This window comes from Chaetura pelagica, unplaced genomic scaffold (assembly GCF_000747805.2).
Source record: "Chaetura pelagica isolate M959 unplaced genomic scaffold, ChaPel_1.0 scaffold138, whole genome shotgun sequence".
Classification (NCBI taxonomy): Eukaryota; Metazoa; Chordata; class Aves; order Apodiformes; family Apodidae; genus Chaetura; species Chaetura pelagica.
Genome location: NW_009954215.1, coordinates 5,069,837 through 5,092,472, shown reverse-complemented (window position 1 = coordinate 5,092,472; position 22,636 = coordinate 5,069,837).

Genomic DNA, 22,636 nt, shown 5'->3' with positions numbered 1-22,636 from the left:
CTGTTGGTAGCTCAGGTCTATGGGATACTAGTAATCCTATATAATTGCCAACTTGTGGGGTGACTGGTGAAAGAAACCTTAAAGCCTTTTTATTTTATCTTAGTAATGATGAGGGAGTTACCCAAAACATATGAATGCACCTCTCCTCCTTTAGACCATCAAAGGTTCAACAATGAATTCCTTTCTTTGAGAAAGCTGGGCTTTAGTCTGCCATGAAACTCAATCCATGGCCCTCTAATTAATTTTGCTAAATAGATTAGCCAATTGGAGTTGCTGCTTCAGAGGGAAGCAACCTCCAAAACAAGTTTTTCCCCATTCTCAAGGTGAGATGTTTTCCTCACAGGACATCTTTTCAAGTGCACTGGAGTACTTTTAGACTGGATTAGCTGAGGCAAATGGATTAGTCTTTGTAGGTATTAGAACCAAGGGCCTTTAAGAAAGGAAAACAGGGTGCCTAGTTTCACCAGTATGCCACTAAAAGCTACTTAGTGCAAACATCCGTAAAACTGTCAAGAATGAGGACTTGTAAAAGCAACTGTAAGCACATCCTCAAGCTAATTGTAAGACACACATTTACACAGAAATATGCAAACTGCAAACACAGGTTGAATAGGGACCATCACACACGTATCTGATCTTAGTGAGCAAAAAGAATTTTTACTGATGTTTTGAAGGACACTTGAAAGGCCACAGCATCTGCTAATTTTTTTCCAAGCAAGTCATTTGATAAAGGCATTAATCCTCTCACAAAAGTAACCCCAAATGACACTCCTCTTTACTGACTTTCTGAGGGTCCAAGCCAGAAAAGTGCTAAGCTTTACAGAATGGGGGACTTCACACAGCAGTGGCAAAGTGCAGCCATTTAGATTTGGGTCCAAGACATATTTCTTGCATTCACTTCTTGCCCAAGTGTGAAACAGTAAAACAGCAGGAGGAGAATGCTTGCGTGAAGCTCAGAAAGTGCCTGAAGAAGGTAGGAATTTAAAATACTTCTTCCTCATAAGTGGTTGCCTCCCTTATCCCAACAAGCATTGACTTGACTTAGCATTAATAAAGGACATGTTCCTTTTTTTATAGAAAAGTTGAAAAAAGCCCCGACACCCAAACCCCATAATTTAGATGGATAGGCAATACATACCAAAAATAATAAAACACATAAATAGAGTTAAAATACAGAAGCTATTTGACCTGCTGCTCAAACATTCAAAGGTTATTAATCTCTGTAGAGGGTTCAAACACTGAAGAAGAAACTTTGGCATGTTAATATGCCATTTCAATCATATCATAGTGTTTGTACTATGCACCTCTCCAAATAACTGCTCCTCACGTGGACAGTGTCTCATTTCCTTGGTTGTAAAGGAGGTAGTCAGCTGTGTTTGTTCCAGGAAAGACACACTTCATATCGGGAACATTTTACCATATCAGGTTCAAAAGAGGGTTTTATAGTTACTAGATTCCTCACTAAAAATTTTAGGAATTCTTTCCCCTTTTCTTTCAGTTGCACAGATCAAGGAGGGCCTTGATTTAATTTCTGTTCTCATATAAAAGAAGGGAGTTAGTGAGTCTTCTTCAGTTTTTCAGGAACTTTCCTCTTTTCTGCTTTGTCACTTGCAATATGCTGTTTCCAGTGATGATGGTAATCTTTCTGCTGATTTTATAAAACAAAGAATGTGGTGAAAGCCTGTCTCATTGCCCAGTATCATGGGTAGTACCCTTTCTTCTGAAAGGGTATGGCAATATCTTACGTAAATAACAGTATCAAAGTTGAGAGATGGAAGAAAAGAAACCCCCGTGAAGGGTGGCTAATCCATGGTCTGAATGCGTTGAGTGGGGGCTAAATAAATAAAAGGATGAGGATGAACACTAGAAATGCATTTATGAAATATAAAAATGCTTGAGAATTATTTGTATCAGTAAATACTCTACATACAAAAAAAAAAATTAAAAAATATTTTTTTTACTGTAAGAGTGACAGAGCACTGGAACAGGCTGCCCAGGGAGGTTGTGGAGTCTCCTTCACTGGAGACATTCAAAACCCACCTGGATGTGTTCCTGTGTGATGTACTCTAGGTGACCCTGCTCTGGCAGGGGGGGTTGGACTAAATGATCTTTCGAGGTCCCTTCCAACCCCTAAGATTCTATGATTCTATGAAATTCAGTAAACAAACTTTCCTGTTATGTTGGGATAGCAACACCTCATTAACTATCCTTTAAAAGTCTGTCTCTTTTGCCAGCTGGGTGAGTCCACACAGAAATGACACATACATCTGAGAATGTGTTCAAAATATAATTTTCCTTATCTGTTTCATAAGTACTGTAGAAATGCCTATAAAATCCACCCAGAGATAATGACCTGCTGTTCAGTAGCACCTTCCATTTGAGGTCTTACAACTTAGTACAATGATCTTGAAAGTCTTTTCCAACCTTGATGATTCTGTGGTTCTATAATTCTATGATTTGCAGGATCTTACAACTCCCTGAAGAAGGAGTTTCTCTGTTCCCGATACGTCCCTTTGGCAGCTACACTGGGAGCACTGCAGTGATCTTAGGGATGACATTGGCCTCTTGTCTGCCTCCAGAGCTGAGCCTGCAATACTCAGTGGGCACAAAGGAAGCTTTAAGTACCTAGACCCCTTCCAGAAATACTGAGATAATATTCAGAATTTTTATTCATGCAGATATAGAATAGGGATCTAAATTGTACATGTTGTTTTCAGAAACACAGAGCACCTACACATCACACTGTGAAGAGTGGGTGCTCAGTACAGCTGAAAATCCAGGCCCTTGGGATGCAGTGTGCCCGTATTTAACCTGCTGAGAGCACTACCACCCTGCATGCAACAAAGGAACCAGGGAAACTGGAAGAGGCCTTTGCTATCCTTCAGCTTTGTATGCGACCACACTGCAGAAAGCAGAGTTGCCATCTCCCAGGTATGTTTGCATCACTGTTCTCTCAAGGTATCAGGAAGATCAGTTAGCTGGAGAATGAGCACCTTCATAAAAACAAACTTGCTTTTATGCAGACCTCTAAGCCAGCAGAGCTCCTGGAAATGCAACAAAGGTATCTTATTTACATGTCTTGTGAAACATGCATGCTATTTGTGTAGTGTAAAGAACAGCTTCCCACTAATAACACATCAGGTTTGTGTTTATTCTGATTGCTAACCTCAGGGAACGAGGAGCAGGCTTTTGGTAATACTCTGAATATGGGCATGAATCTGTTTTATAGTGTAAGAAATTTTCATCTCAAGTGTACCAGCTCCATTGCAGGTTGAGGAAAGCAGAAGTGCAACATGGAAACTGGCAAGGAATATAAATATACTGCATCAGCTCTGCTAATAGATCTGATCATAGATCAGACCAGCAAGCAGGGACAAGCGATAGTAAAGTAATGTGAGTGAAGGTAATGAAAACAGACTGGAAGCAGATTTAGGATGAACATAATTAGAGTTAATGTTAGCTCTGAAAGCAGAGATTTGGGGGTTGGTGGTGCCTGGGGCCAGTTGACGTTTATCAGCATAGCTTGACTGTCTCTCTAAGTGGGGTTTTGTACCTGGGAAGGGTTTCTGACATTTTGTTCACAATTGGACCACCTGCTCATGTCTCATCAGCTAAAAAGAGCTTAAAGGCTTCTTAGCACATGGGAGGTATGGATCAGGCATGCAAAAATATTTAAGTCTTGGATGTGACATCTCTTAGCTGTAGCCACAGGAATAGGTGACTCTTATTTTTGCCTTTATTCAGCATAATCAAGGCAGAAATATCTTAATAAAGTCCATTTCTAGCTGGTATGTGAAGAGCTCCTTCGTATGTCTGCAGCTTAAAACATGCTGAAGTGCTGGGATCTATCACACTCTCCTGAGCCCTCATCTCTCCCCACTTCTCACCTAGTCCCACTGATTTTCTGGACATCAGCACAGACCAAGGGCCCCACCACGTGTCTGCTCTGATGTGTCCACTGCCAGTCTGGGGAGTGTGTCACAATCCCACATTGGAGTATAACCTTGACCATTAAAAGTCTGAATATACTGGGCTCACACATGCATTTACTTTGTTGTCAGGTTTAGATGTCCAACTCACTCCCAGATTACTTCTGACCTGGTGTGGTGGGCAAAAACTTCTGGAATGATGAGGACATGAGCCCTATCACAAATCCAGTGGGAACAGGTTCTCTTCTATGGGACAGTCTGGGGCGGGAGGGAGGCCACCTGCTTTTGGGGCCAGACTGGTCTATTTCACTTTATTCTCCCTCCAGGGTGCTTCTTACTTCTTCCACTTGAAGTTACTGGGATGATCTGGTTAATGAGAAACCAATTGTTTTCAAAACCGATAATTGGAAAACTGGTATGGGGTAACAATTCAAGCCCTGGCACATTTAACAAATGCACTGTAGCCAAAATGGACAGATTTGGGTATTTATTTCTGTCAAGGATTGAACAAAAACTTCCAGTTGAACCCCTTGAATCCCTCCCCTCCTCCTTTCCTCTCCTTTCTCCCCCACTACACTCTTTGCCAAAGTTCAGCTCAAGTTGATGAAGAATGTATATTTTTTGAATGGTAAATGCCTGGCAGGCCTAGGAACTATCTACTAGACAGGTGTGTGGCTCAGGCAGCTTCCAACTCCCTGCTTGGGACTGATAGTGCTTTTGTAAGAAAGCAGCTTCAATCCTGTCCTGGAAGAAACATTCCTGCCCCTGGGGGACAAGTGATTCATTCAGTCAATGAGGTCAGTTCTGCTGCAGATCTGCCTAAGAGAAACTGCCAGCTGTATTGAACTTAACTCACAGTCACAAGCCATTATGGAATTTGTGCCTTTTACAGTTTTGCAAAATGGTAGAAACTGTGACCTTGGACTAGGCTTGGGTCTAAAATTCAGTGGCACAAGATGAGCTATTAATGCATCCTGAGTGGGATAGATTCACTCTTGGCTTATGGAAGTAAACAAGCCTGCAAGGGAATGAATCTCTCCAAAACTGAAAGATAAAGGGAGAAAGGAGGAGGTGAAGAATAGCTTGAATCAATCTCCAAAGTCTGTGATTACTGTTTCCCGGTGGGGTCTCCTCACTGAGAGAGGGCTCCTAGCTGAGGGGGATGCTTAGGTGCAAAGGGAGTGAATGGGGAGAGTGAAGGCTTTAAAACAAGAGCAGCTTCTGAAAAGCTTTATGGGGTTGTATGATGAAAACACAGCTGCCTGTGGGAAGAGAGTGTCTCTGAGCACAGGATATGTGTCACCACAGCAGACACATCAGGAGGGAAGAATGTGTAAAAAGAAAGGTTATAAATCTCTGGGTCACAGCCCCCAAGGTGTTGCTGGTAGATGTCTGGGGCTGTTAGGAGTTTGCTCACATCCCTCCTCCAAAGACTTCCCAGGAAGAATTTTTGCCTCATCTGCTGACAACCTGCCAGCCCCGTTGCAGAGGGTCTGGAGAAATCGCCCCACTGCAGGTGCCCTCCCTGGCTCTCTGTGGCTCAGTATCTTCTCCTCTTAGGCAGAAAACACATCAGGGCAAAGCAGTTTCTAAGTAGGACTTCTGGGAGCAGGTGAGGAGGGTTTAAGGATTCACTTTATAATGCCTGTATTATTTTTTTCTTTCTATCTGACTCAACCCAGTAAATTCATGGAATTTAGGATGTGTTTGGGCACCTTCAGTCAACGTGGACTCAGCTGACTCATAAAGATAGATCAACCCAAAAAGTAGATTTGCTCTTTGGGAACACAGGCTGCAGACACTGTGCAGAAAACAGAAAGGGACATTTTATTTCCAAGGAGATGGAAGTGGGAGCCATATCACACTTTTCAGTTGTGTATTTTCTTTGACATACCAGCAGACACACAAAAAGACATGCTGGATAAGACTTCTAAAGCAATGGAAGCATTGGGGAAAGCTTCAACCATCTTAAATAACACATTTTAGCAACTCTTCAGAGTGCTCAGGTTTTAGAATATTTTGCTTAGAAACTGGCAGCTCTCATTCTCCCATTAAAAATTATGGGCTTCACTAATAGCTGTGAATTCTTAATGAAAGAGCAGAAATTAAATATCCAAAGGTTTATTCTCCTTTGAGATTTTATCGGGGTCTTAGAAGACCCCAATTATTTGGGTCATAAAAGATCCCAATTTGTCTTCCAACAATGGTTTCCTCTGCAGTTGAAAATCTGAACTATCTGCAGGTTGCATATCTTTCTTCAGACTAAGTAATTTGTTTAACTGTAAGAATTTTTTAAAAAAGGTTAAAAAAAAAATAGCATTTTTAAAGGAAGCCATAGTCACAAAACATCTGAATCTCCTCAAATTTTGTTATGAACTTTCTCCATCATTGTGAATTATCTCTAACCCAATGACATCACAGTGGAGAAATCACAAAATTGCTTAAATCACAGAAAATATACAGGAAAGTCAAGGAACTTTCCTCCATCACAGGCTTATCTGACTTCCTGGATTGATCTTTACTTTGTACCTGACAGTTTTCTCACGACACAGATCTCACTGAAGACTTTGGCCAAACTACTTCATGAGTTTAAACTCTCTTGCTTAGTGAACCTACAGGGAGCAAATTAGAGCTTTTTTGTGATTATCCTTTAAAGTTACAACATTTTATGTGATTTATGTATAAGACACCTTATTCTCTTTGATGCATTTGGAAGAACATAAAAATGTTTCACACTCCTGTGCACATCCAGTCCCCATTACTGACTGCCCTTTTCCCTTTACACTCTTGAGTTTGATACACTGAAGATTTCTCTCCCAGTTTCTTATCCAAGGCCAAACATAACAAGGGGAAAAAACCCTGGGCAAAAAGGAGTGCAAAGTTTCCAGATTCAAGTCAAAACTGTGGGATGCGACAAAATGTTGGGGGCTTCCTAGTTGAGGAAACTGGCCTGGCTCATTTAGGTCAGAATAATCTTCACCTTCAGCTTCTTTGGAATGCCCAGATCTCTTGTGTGAAAAACCATAAGGCTTCCTTGTCCTTTTGACCCCACTGTGAGCCTTGCTTCCTTTATCTTTTTGAGTAACAAGGAATATCAGTGTCTTTGTGTGTCATGTCCCCTGGCCAGACGTAGTTCCACGGTGGCTGCTGGATCATCCTGTGCTCCTCTATAGTCTCCTAGGGCCAGGCATCAATAATTATTGATATTTTGGAATGTAATTGATATGGTGAAATCCAAGAAAAGAGACACTGAAATTAAGAGCATTCTGGAAAATTCCTGGCTGAATTTGCTATTTCATCAAGATGTGAGTCATGGCAAGTCACATGTTTTGCAGAGCCCTAAAAAGAATGGAAGTGGAAGAGAAAAACAGGAACTGGTTTGGGGGAAGTTTCTTTTACCCACATTTCCGGAGTAGACAACCACGAGACATCATTTTTGGGTTCAGGCCTCTACAGGTGTCTAAAAACAAGTAATTGCATAACAAAATGCAACCTTTCAGACAACCTTTTGTGCATACCGTCAGGTTTCTTCAAATATTCCTTAGTCTTTCCACACCCTTTGGCCTAGGAATTGGCATGTGCACATTATCAAGCTAACACTTTATGAAGACCATTGGGATTGAAGCTTCATGTTTTTAATACATCTATTAAGGTCAGAATTCATAGCACAAATTTGCCTGAAACAAAAATATTGTAAATGGGCTTTACTCTGTTCTTCCTGCTGGCTAGGTCTCTGTAGATATGCAAGCCAATTTCCGTATCATTGTGCAGGCCACATTTCCTTCTACCCTCCATGTGGCTCCCTCCAAACTCTTGTATGGTACCAAGATTTCAGAGGGGGACCACTGATGTTTCACTGCATAACAAGATGAATCTTTGGTGGATCTGGATCTTAGTGATGCCAGTGTGGCTACTCAAGAGCAGTGACCAATGCTTCTTTCAAGCTTTAGAAGACATTTTAGACCTTGTGATTGCCTCTTCTCTACATCCAGTTGATGGGATAAAACATGTTTCAAGACAAAAGTTCTTACATGTTTATTCTCTTTATCTTCCATGACTCACAGCAGTTGTACCAGGCCTGACACAACTGAACCATGATCGGCCCTGGCAAAGTTTCCTGAGCTATCAGCCTAGGGCAGGAGAGTTTAGTGAGGGCAGAGAGCAACACATAGCACACTGCACTTCTCAGCTACCTCTGGTCCATGTCAGTGTCAGCTTATCTGCAAGGGAGCTTGGCATTCAGCCATGACCACTAGTCAACAGCTCTGGCCCCCTGGAGTTCTGGCTGAAAATCTGCTGCTACTGCCCCACAGATGTGCAGTGGCAAAACCTGGCTCCAAATATGACCTGCTCTTCAGGACCATCACCCATTGACCTGAATGCTTAAAGCCTTAGGGAGCCAGAGAAGATGCAAAACTGAGTATTTCCACTCCTGTGAAATTCTCACACACTTTGTGACAAACACACTAAGCCTGCAACTGTCACACTCCTAATCTGTTCTCCTACACTCTCCTGTGTCCTCAAAATAGTAGAGTTTTTCCTCCAGTGACCCTGCCAGCCCAGCTCCTGGGGACAATGAATAGGGACCTTTACATGTTGAAAATACTGATTGGTGTCTGAGCTCAAAAGTAACATTTCACAGATGTGTTACTCAGATTTTATATTCTATGTAAGCGGAAAATTCAATAAATGAAACACAGAGAAATAACATCCTTTTGGAAAGCAAGGACCTTTCTGATTCAAGTCAATCAGCATGCTAATTGCCTTCAGTGTATCTCAAGAATCCAGTCCAGGGAAGCCAGGTTTTTTGACTCAAACCTCAAGAAACTATAGCTCTTTGCCTGGAAGGTTTCCTAAGCTGTTTCACTCAGGTATAAAGTAAAGGACAGTTCAACAGATTCAAGTGTAATTCTGGTTGAACATGACTATGAGACAGATCCAGACATTTTAATGAAAACCCAGTAGTTGACTGAGTGCTCATCAAGAAAGCAATGCTACACAAAGATGGGATAAGGAGACTACAGAGGCTTAGAGGCAATTCAGTGAGTCAGAGAAGGACCTGTCTACCTCTTTGCCATTTTTATGTCTCAATAGCTATTTTTTCAAGCAAGAAAGACTTGAACATGAACTTGTTACTCAGCAAGGAAAGACTGTAACATTCAATAAAATTTCTGAAGATTTTTTGCTTCTTCAAAATCCAGTAGTTCAGGACCTTCTGACAGATTCCTCTGTCCCATAGCATTGTCTTGAGATTGACCTCAACCACTAAGGCAGAAAAAGAAATAAATACATTGTCAAATGGCTCTGAGTGGGCTGCACTGAAGAGATAAATGATGCACTCATCTGGAGTAACAAATGGAGGTCTGAGAGACCAGTAAGCAGTTTACTTTGATTCGCTCATTGGATTAAAAGAAGACAGATGTCTGGAGGCTTCACTGGAGAAGGGAAGGTAGCCTGCAAGCAGAAGGGCTAGAAGGAGGCAAGACAGTAGTACCTCCCTTGCCTTCCAGATAAAACAGAAATAGATGTCTGTATTGCTGAAGGAGGCAACACAGAAGCTGCTATTCTCTGTCATCAACTGTTTATTTTTTCCAAAGCTGCTGGAGCAGGGCAGGGTCTTGGAACCAGTTCAGCCCTGTGGTCAGTGGAAGAAGACTTGCCTGTGGTAACTGTCCTCATTTGTTACCCACTCCCATAGATCAAGCATGGAGCAAAGCGTAGTGACAAGTTCACAGGAGGAGCTTTTACCCAGTGCAACCTTGGCCTCAGCCTTCAAAGACACCAGGAAATATGTCAGTGTGGGCTGGTCATGATGGACGATGATGGCCATTACCCAGTCTCAAATTTAAACCTATGTAAATGGGGAAATGTGTCCTTTCAGGGATCATGGTACAAACCCTAACCTTGAAGCAGTCAGCTGAAGTGATGCCATTGATTCCTACTGGGACATGGTGAGAGCTGAGGAAAACTGCAGCAAGTCAGTCCAGCAAGCCAGAGTGAGAGATCTCCTGGTTATAAGACTATTTTGGATGCATAGGGACTTGCATTCCATGCTGCACAACAGTGAGGACTGATGGACCTCTTTAGATATGAAGGGGAAGTTTCTAGGCAATAAAGTGCACTTGGTTCCTATCAAAGGCAATCTCTAATGTAAATGTCTTCCTCAGAACAAACCTACAGATAAAGGTGAGTAGAATTTAGGAGCTTTCTGGATGGTGACAAGCTTTCCCAGACATGATGTCTCAGCTACAGAACAAAGAAGCATCAGTGCCCAATAATTTCTCTAAAATAAGGGTGTCTCCTATGTTCTGTCGGGTTGCAGGAGAACAGGATCTGATCTTCAGCTTTCCACCCTCCCAGGCACCCTTCTTCAGCTCCTTGTAGCTCCCTGTTTCACACCAGTGCCCATGAGGACAGCCCCATGATCCTATGGAAAACTTCTGAATGAAATACATTGCAAAAAACAAAGTGATTTTCCCCCCTAAACCTCGGGAAGGTTATCAACACCAGAATTCCTCTCCCTCCTCCCCCTCACTGTTCCCTCCTGCCACACACACTCCTGCCCTCTCCAGGCCACGCACCCTGTGCGAGGAAACTGGTGACTTGGAAAAAAAAAAAAGCACTGAGTCATGAGGTCATACCATTATCACATTTCTATTCCAGTGCTTTCTCTCGGTGCCTACAATTATCACTTTTTTATTCTTGTACTTGGCTTCTTAGACTTTGATCTAGTCCTTTGCTTCATATCCTTTGATGCATTTTAGCTTACATTGTCTGTAACCTGACCCCTTGCCATCTAATTCCACCAACTTCTCACAACCCATATCAACCACTCTCTCCCCCCTTTCATCTTTCTTTTGTATAAATGTATACAGGGCTGTAACAAAGAAACTACAGTGTAGTTGTAGCACTTCCATGATCCTTAGAAGTGCTGGATAAAATCTCTATGCATTTATTTTGCCCTTTACTAGATCATTTTAAAACATGGTTATTTATTCCTTTTTTTTCCATTAGACAAAATAAAAATGCTAAGGAATGAAAAGCTAAATATGGTTTCTTTCCCCCTAAATTTGTTATGAAATAATTTTTAAGTTATTTTTGTTGTAAACTTATCTTCAAGTTCATTCCAATGACATTAAAACTGTAGAGACATAGTACATTTTCATCATTAAATACCAGCAGGCTTTGATCATGTTTACTTTCATTGACGAAAAGGAAGGAGAGGCCAGTGCTTAGATTGCAAATACCAATTAGTGCAGAACTACAGAGTGTGCATGTGTATTTATAAATACATATGTAGAGGAAAGAAAATAATTTGGTTTCTGAAAAGTAGGAAATGTGGGTGAAAATATATGGCTATATTTGCAATGTCTAAGTAATAAAGAAACAGACTGGTAATTCTCAAAATTGATTCAGGAGCCTGAAGTCTTTTTAAATCAATGGATTATAGGACTCAACTGTGTCTGAACATTTGGGAATATTCTTAACTGCATCTTCAGGTACCTAAATTTCTTTGCAGGCAGATCCTAAATTCCTTTAGAAATTAGATTTTGAGCTCAGAGTCATTGAGGAAATTTTATACCCTTTTGTCCTATACTTCTGGGGATATATTTAGCAGTGAGGTGGAACTGAAGGAACACAGAGAGAAAAGAGTTATATATATTTTTTTAATATGCCTCTGCATATTCAGAAAGATATTTACTATAATACTTCTCTCTCTGGTTGATAATAATAGACATGTAAGGGCAGAAAGAAGTAGCTGAGCACAGTTTTGTACAGTGGCTGTGACTTCTAGCTCAGGAGAGCTACTTGCTTTATTTTCAGCTTCTGGGAAGCAGTGAGGAAGACAGAGTGCACCAGGCTTGAATAGTCGTGGTGCCTCCCAGGCAGGTCAGACAGGTCCTATATATTTAGGGAAGAAATGATGCCTGGTGCTTCCATGTCCTCTGGACCCCAGTTGCAGGTGTGATCCTGTTGTCAGCTAATACTCTGTGGGCTTCAGTCTCTGCTGAAGAATAATACTGCTCTCCCATAAACCTAGTTCAGCATGGAAACATGGTGGAAATCAAGCTTTAGGCAGATGCTGCTACTTTACCAATTTGACCCACAGTTTTCAGGCAGGATGTTGGAAAGGAACAAGATCCCCTTGCCACTCTCTTCTGCCCTCCTTCCCCAGCAATACTGGGCACAGTGAGTGCCTTGGCAGTGCTGCAGATAGAAAATGTTCCTTCTTGTGTCATCTACATGGTCTCTCTGGAAACTCAGTCCACACTCAGAACCTAATTTTTAGTACTTTTCCCTCCTGCAAGTTCTTTTCTGTTTGAAATGTTGCAACTGTGAATAATATTTCCTACAGATACTTTGGGAATGTTCTGGCTAATAAATTCCTCCTCTGCCAGGAGTTCCCAAGCATGTCAGGCAAGCCATAATGCAGGTGCTGGGGGTGGGGGAACAAAAAACAATAAAATGAAGTATAAAGAAAACCTTTTCTTTTTGCTTTGTCCTGCAGTAACTAGTTGGTCAAACACCTTTTCTTGCTGGCTTTTTTCAGTCTCTAAAAATCATGTTTTCCATAACAGTGGGCCAAATGGTTCCTGGGTAGTTTGAACACCTGTGAACCTGGCATGCTGAACCTCTAAATAGTGCAGACACTGCAGTTTGCTCTGCATCTCTCTGGTTCATATCCTTTCCTAGCTGGCAAAATCCTCTGATAGTGACAGCATTTTGCAGCTGGGAAATAGGTCACCCTCCAAGCTATATATTTATGTACACGTGTGTGTCTCTGTGTGTGAATATGCCCTGGTGTTCAACAAATAAGGAAAACAGTTACCTTCAAGGGAGAATTCAAGTTTTACTCTTAATGAAAATTCCTGATGGAATAGTGGGATTTAGTTGGACATCCAGGGTTGCAAATAAGGCAGGAGGCTTCAGAGGGAACCCAGATAATCTGCTTTCTTGGATTAGAGCCATTCAAGAAGGAAGAGACTATCAATAGATGAGGGTATGGTTTCTGTTTGGTTGAGGTCTGCGGGTTTCACCAAGTGCGTGTCCAGGGTTGCCCGTGTGCGTGCATGTACTAAAACTCATGTCCTTGAGATGGACTGCAAGAATTATGCCTCAGAATAATATATTATTTTATTTAGAGGTTTCTGTGTACAGTGGTGAACCAGCAAGTTTATTTATACTGAAGAAGTTTCTCATCCATAATTGATGCTTAAATCAGCTCTGGTCTTTCCATGGCCTGCAACTCCTCTTATGTGGTTGCGTGTATGAAGCAGCTTTGAGTTCAGCATGAATGGTTTGCTTACAATCAATTATGTATGTGGTAGACACAAAGGCACCATTTAGGGGACAGGGGGAAGCTTCTCCTTCAGCTTCTAAGTTTTCAGGGGCAAACACTTTATATCAGAGTACTCAGTCAAGGAGTTCCCATCTCCTCATACCTTCTCTTATAGCTCTTCATTCAGGAGCTGCTGCTAATTCATTGGCCCCAAAGTCCAGAAAAAGCCCTTTGGTGTATAGTTCTAGAGTCAAGAGGAAGGTATTCAGTCTGGAGCTGCTGCCCATGATGGGAATACACAGTTCTCTTCACAATTGTATTTTTTAGTATTGTTTATTATTTACTCTGTTTCACAGCACCACTGCCATTTCAAAAGGCATACAGTTTATGCAATGATTCACTGCCAAATCTATCTATAGTTACATAAAACAAAACATAACCTCAGCTTTGCTTTTGGAATATGTATGAAGCTATAAATAAGTGGTGCATCTATGCATAAACAGTGTAATGAAATTAAATTTTCTGGAAATCATCAAAAGTTTCACATTTCACTTCAAAACAACAAAAAGGCCCTGGTTTCATGTAGCATGGACACCACCAGTACTTGTTCAGACATGCATTGTAGCATGGCTACTAAAACAACTTACAATTAGTAAAGGGAGGACGAACCCAAAGGATGGAATCTCTTGCTTTAGCAGATCCATCTACAGATGTTCGGGCCAACTCCTGAGACCTGTGCTGTCTTACACCTCAGAGGTCCTAGTAAAAATGTTTCCTCTGCATAATTGATGAACATGTGAAAATCTTCTACATTTGTTGGGTATATCTTTGATCCAGATCAGTTTTTTCTTTTGTTTGTGCATCTATCCCTCCTTTTATCCCTACAGGGAACAGCCTTACAAGGAAAAGAGAAGCAAGCCAGACAGAAGGCATTCCCTGTTTTCTAAATCCCATGGTGTTTTTTTAAGCTCCTTTTCTGCTCTCTCTTGGAAGTGAGCTCTTACTCTGCATCTTAGTCCTCATGGACCAGGAGGTCAAGCAGCATGCTGAGCTCCACAAGACCACTGACGTTAAGCGGCTGTTGGCCACTTTCTTTTCCTGGTATTAAACGGGATTGAACTGAGCTGTGGCTGCTTCACATAACTGTAGCTGAAAGGACATCTATATGGCAATAAAAACTTAACTGCCCCAGCCATTAAATCAAGGAGTATCAGATGCTTTGATGGAAATACGAGTGTCTCTAAACTGGAGGTAATCGAGGACTGAATTTGACACACATGGTACTGACATCTCATAAAATGTCATGAATGCTTGACCTGAGATTTTCGAGACACAGCTGGTTCTCCAGGGTGGGATTTATGTGGTGGTGGGAGGCTAGGGAGGTGATAGTTAATATCTCCTAAGAACTTGCTGAACCACACATAATGTCCAGGTTAAAAAACAAAACAAAACAAAACCCACATACAATCCCCACCCCCAAATAAGTAATTACACATTTAGATGAGCTGGGGTAGCACATTAGAGTGTTTCTTACTGTCTCAGCCATGCCCCGTGAAATCTACCTTGAGTCTCTATGGGCCAGTTAGTGCAAATATCCTTTTAAAATAAGGGTGGAGGTTTTTTTTATTTTAAATAACCTATTAATACTTAACAGAACTATGAAGGCAGTAGATTTTAAATGTCATATAGATCTCTAGGCTGAGGTGTTTTCTCCCTTTTAACAGATCCAGTTGCCAAATTCTAATTCCAGTTATTGGTAACTTTTTATCCAAATCGCTTTAACAGCTTTGAACATCTCAGCTATAATATGGCAGATTAATAAGACCATGAATTATATGTGAGGGACATGGAATAAGAAGAGCACAGCAAACAAAATCCAGCTGTCTTTAGATGATCCTCACCCCAGGAGATCACCCAAAAAATGGGGCTTAGCAGAGGATGCAGTTTTCCAAATGGATGTGAGTTTATTTGCTTTTGAAATGCTCTGGGAGTATTTTTTCCCACTAAGACCTGTGTTTTCTGCTCAGTGCTCAGTCTGAGTTGTGTGAGAGGACACTGAGGGATTCTGCAGGGGAAAAAGGGTGGGTTAGTAATTTTTTTTCAGCAAAAATGGAAGAAATCCAACTTTCCACAGTGCTTCAATGAAGGGCCAAGTCAAGTTCCACTGGCAAGAGAATTAGAGGAGCTCAACAGCAACATAGGATGACCCAGCTTCATCTATCCCATTGCACCTGCCCACCTTTAAAGAGCTGTATGTGTTAATGCTTCACAAGACCAAATGTCTTGCTCTTTCCCTGGAAATGTGTGTATTTCAGCATGGTATCAGCCATTTTCAGACCATCCAGGGTTACTATAATATTTGTCCTTCACTAGCAGCAGCTCATGGTGGGGCAAAATGCTGCATTTCTCAGCTAGATGGCAGATAGCAGATGTTTTCGTTCAGAGCACCTCTGCCTTGTAAAAAGCAGCCTATACATGACCATTTCTAAACATCTCTATTTTTAACATCTGAAAAAAAGCAATCCCTTCTATTTTTAGGTACAGTTCTGTAGGCTGGCTGGTTCTAATAAAAAGAATTCCTCACTCTCTAAAGAAAACCCTGCATTGAAATCACAAATCCAGGGGAACGTCCTGTACTATTAGCCGACCTACTAAGATGAAAACCTCAGCTTGTTAGCAAGAGCTCCAAACAAAAACATTAATCCAGGCTTGAAAGGAAAAACAGGCAAGGAAGAGGCAATAATCCCAGCAAGTTTTCTACCATGCTTTCACCCTGCCATGAAAAACAAAAGGAAAAACATCTTCATCAGTTCAGAAAGGGAGTCAGGACTTTGGATATCTTTTGGATCTCTTTTTGTTTGGCCCGCTTGGCTTAATTATTAGCTTTGTCTCTGAAAGATGTTTGTCTTTTAGACTTGATGCCATGCTGCTCTCTGCTGCTAGCTTCACAGTCCCAGTGGACTGCAGGCTTTGAAATGAATGTTCCTCACTGCCTTCTTTGGGGGATGGATAGCAGGTTTCCTTGCTTGAGGTGTGCTGCTTTTAGGAGGACCCGTTTATTGCTCATAAACAAATCATTGCAATGACAGTTGTGCATTGCAATGGTCTTCCTAGTATTTTTTCCAGTATTCAGGAAGTAAGTGCCAGCTTACTCTCACTTGCTTCTTGCAGAGCAAGGGCTTTCCCCAAGCACATTCATCATGGGCATGAGTGGGAGCTGCAAAGCTGCCTTGCTATGACTGTTTCCAAACCAGGTGAAAACAACTCTTTCAGCCAGACATTAAAGGACAATCTGTGGAAGAGCAAATGTACAGCAAATGTGAGCTGACCACTTGAGGGACGCCCTAAAGCCCCTTTGAGAAGGGTGTACCGGGGCCTCAGTGCTCTTGTTTCTGCAGTCTGTAGTATTCAGGGTTCCTCAGCCTATTTGGTTAGATATCTCATGCACTTATTATGGAAAGATTGAAAGTTCTCTCCTCCAAATTTTTCAGAAGCTGCAGCACAGGTTTCTGCTCTACCACTGACTCCTGGTGTGACATCAGGCAGGTCATTGAGATCTTGGTCTTAGTGTTTTCAAAAGTAAACTAGATAATACAGTGTAGAAACCTAGAGATCTTTGAAACTCCATCATGTTTTGTGTCTTAGTTGAAAATCTGTAAATCTAAGATGCTGTTAATAACTAAGCATGTACTGCAGGGAGAAACATCTTAAAGAATTTGTGAGTAACTCTGAAACAGGAAGTAGAGGCACTATGAATACAGAGATGAAGAGATAATTTCTTGATGCACATGCTATTCCCCAGGGCACAGAGCAAAGTACATTGTGTTTCCCTGTATCAAAACTGCACCTCAGGGACATGAACAGGAATGGAGTGTGATTGACAAGTGGTTGCCCTGCAAAACTTGTACAGCAGAAAGAAAGCAAAAGATCTGCTCTTCCTTTGAGTGAATGTGGCCATATATATTCATCTTTCATCTGTAAATCAAGTGCCAAGGAAGTGCACCAGGAGCAGTCAGAGGGAAACCAGCCTCAGCAACCCTGCACACCTGGTCATGCAGGGTGAGTGGAAGAGAGAAAAAGCAGATCAGACTGAGTAATGGCATGCTGTGGTGCCTGCATATTATGGGGATTGACAGTACAGAAATACCTGAGCAAGATACCTGACCCGTCAGGATATTACCTGGATACACTCTAACTTATAAGTAATTTTCAGACAATTAAAATTTTCAGGAGATAAGAAGCCCTGGGAATAGCATTTTACAATGAATATGGTGTGTCTGGGATAATTATATCCAGTTTCTTGCTGTATCTTTGCACTGTCAGCCTAATAAGGGGTTCACTGGTGCTGCCCACCAGTTTCTTCCCCTACTGGGAGTACAAATCAGAAGCATTTTACTCTTTTTTGAGGAAAGAAATGATTAATTTTATATATTTTTTTTACCAGCCTTTACAGCATAAAGCATTATAAAGAGGAGCAGGAAAAAATAAGTGGTCTTTTTTACTTTGTGTGGGTGAGAATCAAGGACACGTATCAAAATGTATCCCCTGTCCAAAGTGGCACTCTGCCCTTCCTATTTACACCTTAATGGTGACTCAATGGAGCCCTTTGTTTCCAAAACGTACACATTATTCCAATTGTGTGGAGCTTGAGTTTGTGTCTTACTATCCACTGGGGTCTAAGAAAACACCAAAGATGTTATCCAATACCATAACTAACAGAATGGCATGAAGAAGAATTCAAAACCTGTGAGCAAAAGCAGTTTTTCCCCCCTGACCCTTGGACTGCTCTGGCTTGTGTTTCAAACGTCTGCATTTTTATCTAAAGGAAACTGCTTCTGTTACCTACCAACTTGCTCATTTTCAAGGTGTTACACACAGGGCTCATAAGCACTTGATTACAGGGTGGTCTATGCTATCATTTATAACATTAATGAATCAGAGCCAAATAGTACAAAACACTTATTTTAATAGCTACTTCATCAAGGATCTAAAATGTTAAAAATTGTGCTGATACAAAGCACTCCACCACTGTAACCTTTAATTTTACTTTGAAGTGATCAGGATGTGCCCTGAAACTGGTGGATTTGTATATTTATTCTCTGGAATTAAGAGTATAATTCTTCATTCTTGCTCTGCCTGTATTTCAGACTCACCTACACAGTCTTTTGCTGGCATGGAGAGACAGAGAGCAGGCTGGGTACGTGTGGATAGGAAGCTGCTCAGGTCATTAACCTGTTAACTTCTCCCAGAGCTGATGCTGAAAATGTGCTTAGAGACTTGGCACTTGTGGTTTAAATGGAAGTGGGTAGGCTGCTTTGCTTAGCTAGACACAGTATCAGTGGCCAAGGTCAGTCTGATGATAATTTCTGCTTGAGATGAACCAGACGAGAGGAAAATTATAAGAGGGACAATGAGCTATTGGTATGTTGGAAGATTTTATGAATTGCATAGTTTTATACAAATCATACTAAGTTTTATGTCGGGCTGGGAGCTGAAGGTGAGGGTATGTGACCAAAAAACCTTTCTGTGTTGTGCTTCTACTTCCTGGGTTTGTAGTGATCACCTTTACAACTTGTGGTTTAAATGGAAGTGGGTAGGCTGCTTTGCTTAGCTAGACACAGTATCAGTGGCCAAGGTCAGTCTGATGATAATTTCTGCTTGAGATGAACCAGACGAGAGGAAAATTATAAGAGGGACAATGAGCTATTGGTATGTTGGAAGATTTTATGAATTGCATAGTTTTATACAAATCATACTAAGTTTTATGTCGGGCTGGGAGCTGAAGGTGAGGGTATGTGACCAAAAACCTTTCTGTGTTGTGCTTCTACTTCCTGGGTTTGTAGTGATGCACCTTTACAAGGTCTGCCTGGGATGAAGCCCTGCTTTCCTTGTGTCACACAGAGAGCCCCGTCACGCTTTCGTGCACCAAAATGAAAGTTCTCAGCATGATGAACAGAGGGAGGCAATGGCCTGTTGTTTGCTTAGAAGAGAGCAAAGCTGTTAAGAAAAAATAACCATCCCCCAAATTGTACCTTTCCCTGACATCTATGCAGATGCCCTCCACAGGTGAGATAGCAACCCAAAGCTTTACAAACAGCTCCATCCAGGGCAGTATGTCAGTTAGGATGTCTTGTTGTGTGCTCTGTTTCCAGCCTTCCCTGCCAATGGTGGTCTCCAGTGTCTCATGAGCCTCCTTCTCCATGAATAAGCAGTGCAACTCCTTTATGGTTTGTCACCACCATTTCAGAACCGCTATGGCAAGAACAGGCACAGGTCCAAATTTTGGCTGTGTAAAACTGAAAGCAGGGAGTCTGGCTGTGGCGTACATTTTGGTCTGTGAAGGAGGCATGTGCTTTCTCAGCTCTTGTACCTTTCCACTGAACAATGCTGCATGGCCAGGATCTGGTCTGGCTCCCTGCCAGCACTTTGACAGACTGGAGTGATAGAGGATGCTTGATAAGCCTTTGGAAATGCATCTACCTGAAGGTAAGGGTTACTGGAGGTGTTAACACTGATGCTGTATCTGACATCCGCAGTACAGAGAGTCCTAATTCTTGGCACCTGTGTTTTCCCATCAAGTAACACTCATTTGTTATCATATATACACACCACAGATTTACATAGCTTGTAGGGGTGAATCATGCATAATTGTGGCTTCTTACATGACAGTTCATATATTAACAAGTAACTTATTTGTGCTCTGTGCTGCATGAGTGTAGCAGGAGCATGTGGACCTCTGGTGTCAGAACCACATTCACTGTATCTGGAGATAAAACAGGAGTTCAGTGGTTAAAAATGAAATGAGAAAATAATTACTGGCTCAATTTGCCTGTACCACGGGGAGCATTGTTTTGATTTATGTATATATCTCTAGATACCCAGTGAAAATATGATAGCAGCTGGGAATCAACCATTCTTTTACAGAACATAGTGAAAAGCATTAAGGCAGGCTCATACACATTTTCTGTATGTTCTGCAGAGCTTTTTTGGATGGCACAAAGAGAAGGTATTCTCCATGAGCTGGAGACTACTACATGAAATTGAGAAAGTTCAATAGGTGGTGGTGTTACATCGGGCTGGACTGGTCACACTGTCCTTCAGAGTAGGAAAGGTCAGGGACTTTGCCTGGATGCAATAGTGTCTGACACCTTGTGCGCCAGCATCAGCTCTTTACAGGTTATCCTCCTCCAAACATCCCAGAGCTGTGGAAAATTATATTCACAGCAAGTCCTACACCAGTCCCACGGGGCAGTGTGGGACCAATTTCACAGGTACTTCTAACATTCATGTCTCCCGGGGGGCTGTAGCCTGTAGGAATCCTGTAAAACGGCTACAAACCGACAGAGCTTTTCTCTCTTGTGAGCCAAGCAGAGCAGCGCAGGCTGCCAGCACTGCTCCTGGCCAGCTCCAACACCTTGTGCTCCAGCTCCCAGAGCCTGAGCTCTGGATATCAGTGCAGAGGGAGGAGTGGCACACCCGCAGCCATCTCCCCCTCTGATGAAGTGTGCAGAAAAGACACAGCATGCAGGACGTTTGGCCAGAGTACAATGGGGTAAGGGGAGGGGGAGAAATTAAATCATTGTGGAGAGTTTTGTTTCCTGCAGAACAAGCAAGGGGAGACACCTCTGCATGGTCCTGTGTGCTTGGGCAGGGCATTTCTGGCCACAGTGCATAACATTTTGGGGAGTGGGACCCTTGGGGTGTTGAGAATAGGTTTGTTGATGGATCTCCTAGGGGTTGGTGTATTTAATGGGTGAAGTAAGTCTGCTTTTATTTACTTTTATATTTTTTTATAATTTTTTTTTTTGGCAGCTGCTGCAAGTGGAATTTTATGCATTTTTTTCTGGCTGTTACTGCTTGTCTGGGCTATTTGTTGAGCTACACTTGTTTCCTTCATGGTGGACCTTTTTTCAGAGCAACTAACACCTTCTGCAATGGCACGTTATGGTACACTTCCATTTATAAAAAGTTCTCTGCAGTTTTAGAAATGAGCTCTGAAATGGTAATTAGGCACTGTGTGTGTGAGTAGCATTCGATCAGAAGTTTGGCAGTAGATTACAGAGACTACAGTGATAAGCTATTGTCATACAATCTATTGACCTGTTAGCTCCATAACAAACAACCTGCTGAGGGCTGGAGGGGGAAACTGAATATCTGTAGACCTCGTTTTTCCTATTTGGTATTCTTTTTTATCATGCTGTGACTTTTCTTGCTTTTGTCGTTTTCAAGGTGTTTAGCTATTTTTCTGCTGCTTGCTTGACACTTGTATTACACAAATTAGGTCTTAGTGGAATATAAGCATCCTTTAACATGACCATCTCTCACTCAGGTCAGTGATTCTTTTTGTAGTCAAACATACCTCAGTTTTAGGCCTTCAATAAATGCCAGTGCTTGAGACCCTGACTGACACTTTGCATGTTTTTTTTTCCTTTTAATTTCTGCAGAAATCTCTGCTACCGGCTGCAGCTTTTTGTACTTCAAAAACCAAACTGACTTCTTCCTGTTGATAATCTGTTAAGATCTTGTTCTGCTAAGAGGCAAAACACCCTTTTTGACTTCCATACGTCTATTCAAGAACCAAACTGTTCTGTGCAAAGTGAATAAGGACATTAGAAGTTAAAAACTTTGCTAATATAAATCAGTGCCACTCTGTACGTGTAAAGCTTTGCTCTAGGCACAGACCTGGCCTGGAGCAATATTTCATTTTTGTTATAATCTCTTCCTATAATTCATTTCCTTTCACCTTGTAATACTCTGTTGAACACCGTCCAGCTCGTCACTCTCTTTCTTATCATTAGTTACCCAGAACACATTCTGGGCTGGATGCTGAAGGTCTGCCAGCTTCTCTCCATCGTGTGCTGGCCTCTTGGCCAGGTGAGGCCAGATCAGAGCCCCACACAAACAGCCTGCTTTTTCTCTGCCTCGTGCCTGCAAGGTCTCTGCTGAAGGAAACCAGCTCTCAACAGAACTGCCTTTTCTGCTACCTCATCATCTTGCAAATTCTTATCCAGGGTGAAAAACAGCTAGCCATATATCTCTTCTTCCTATCAAGATTTCTTCCTGACCCCCTTTCTAAGATTGTGAGATGGTTTATAAATACATGAATCAGTAGATAATTTTTCTACCCCTCTTGGTAAATATCAGAATAGAGTGCATGTTTATCTCCAGACTGCAGTAATATCAGCCAGCAGTTGCAGTCTATAGGATGTAACATCTTTTCTGCTGCTTCAATAAGAAGCCTTTAGAAGGCAAAGTCACATCTGTGGAGAGTTATATGAAAAGGTAATGGCCTTTCTGATAGTATGAACGCAGTAACACCCAAACTAAAAGCTCTACCAAAAATTGATGTTTTTCTCAGTCTGGACACCTCAGAAATTGCTGTAAGATTATGACCTTGTAGAGAAATAAGGGTCTGGAAGACTGTCTT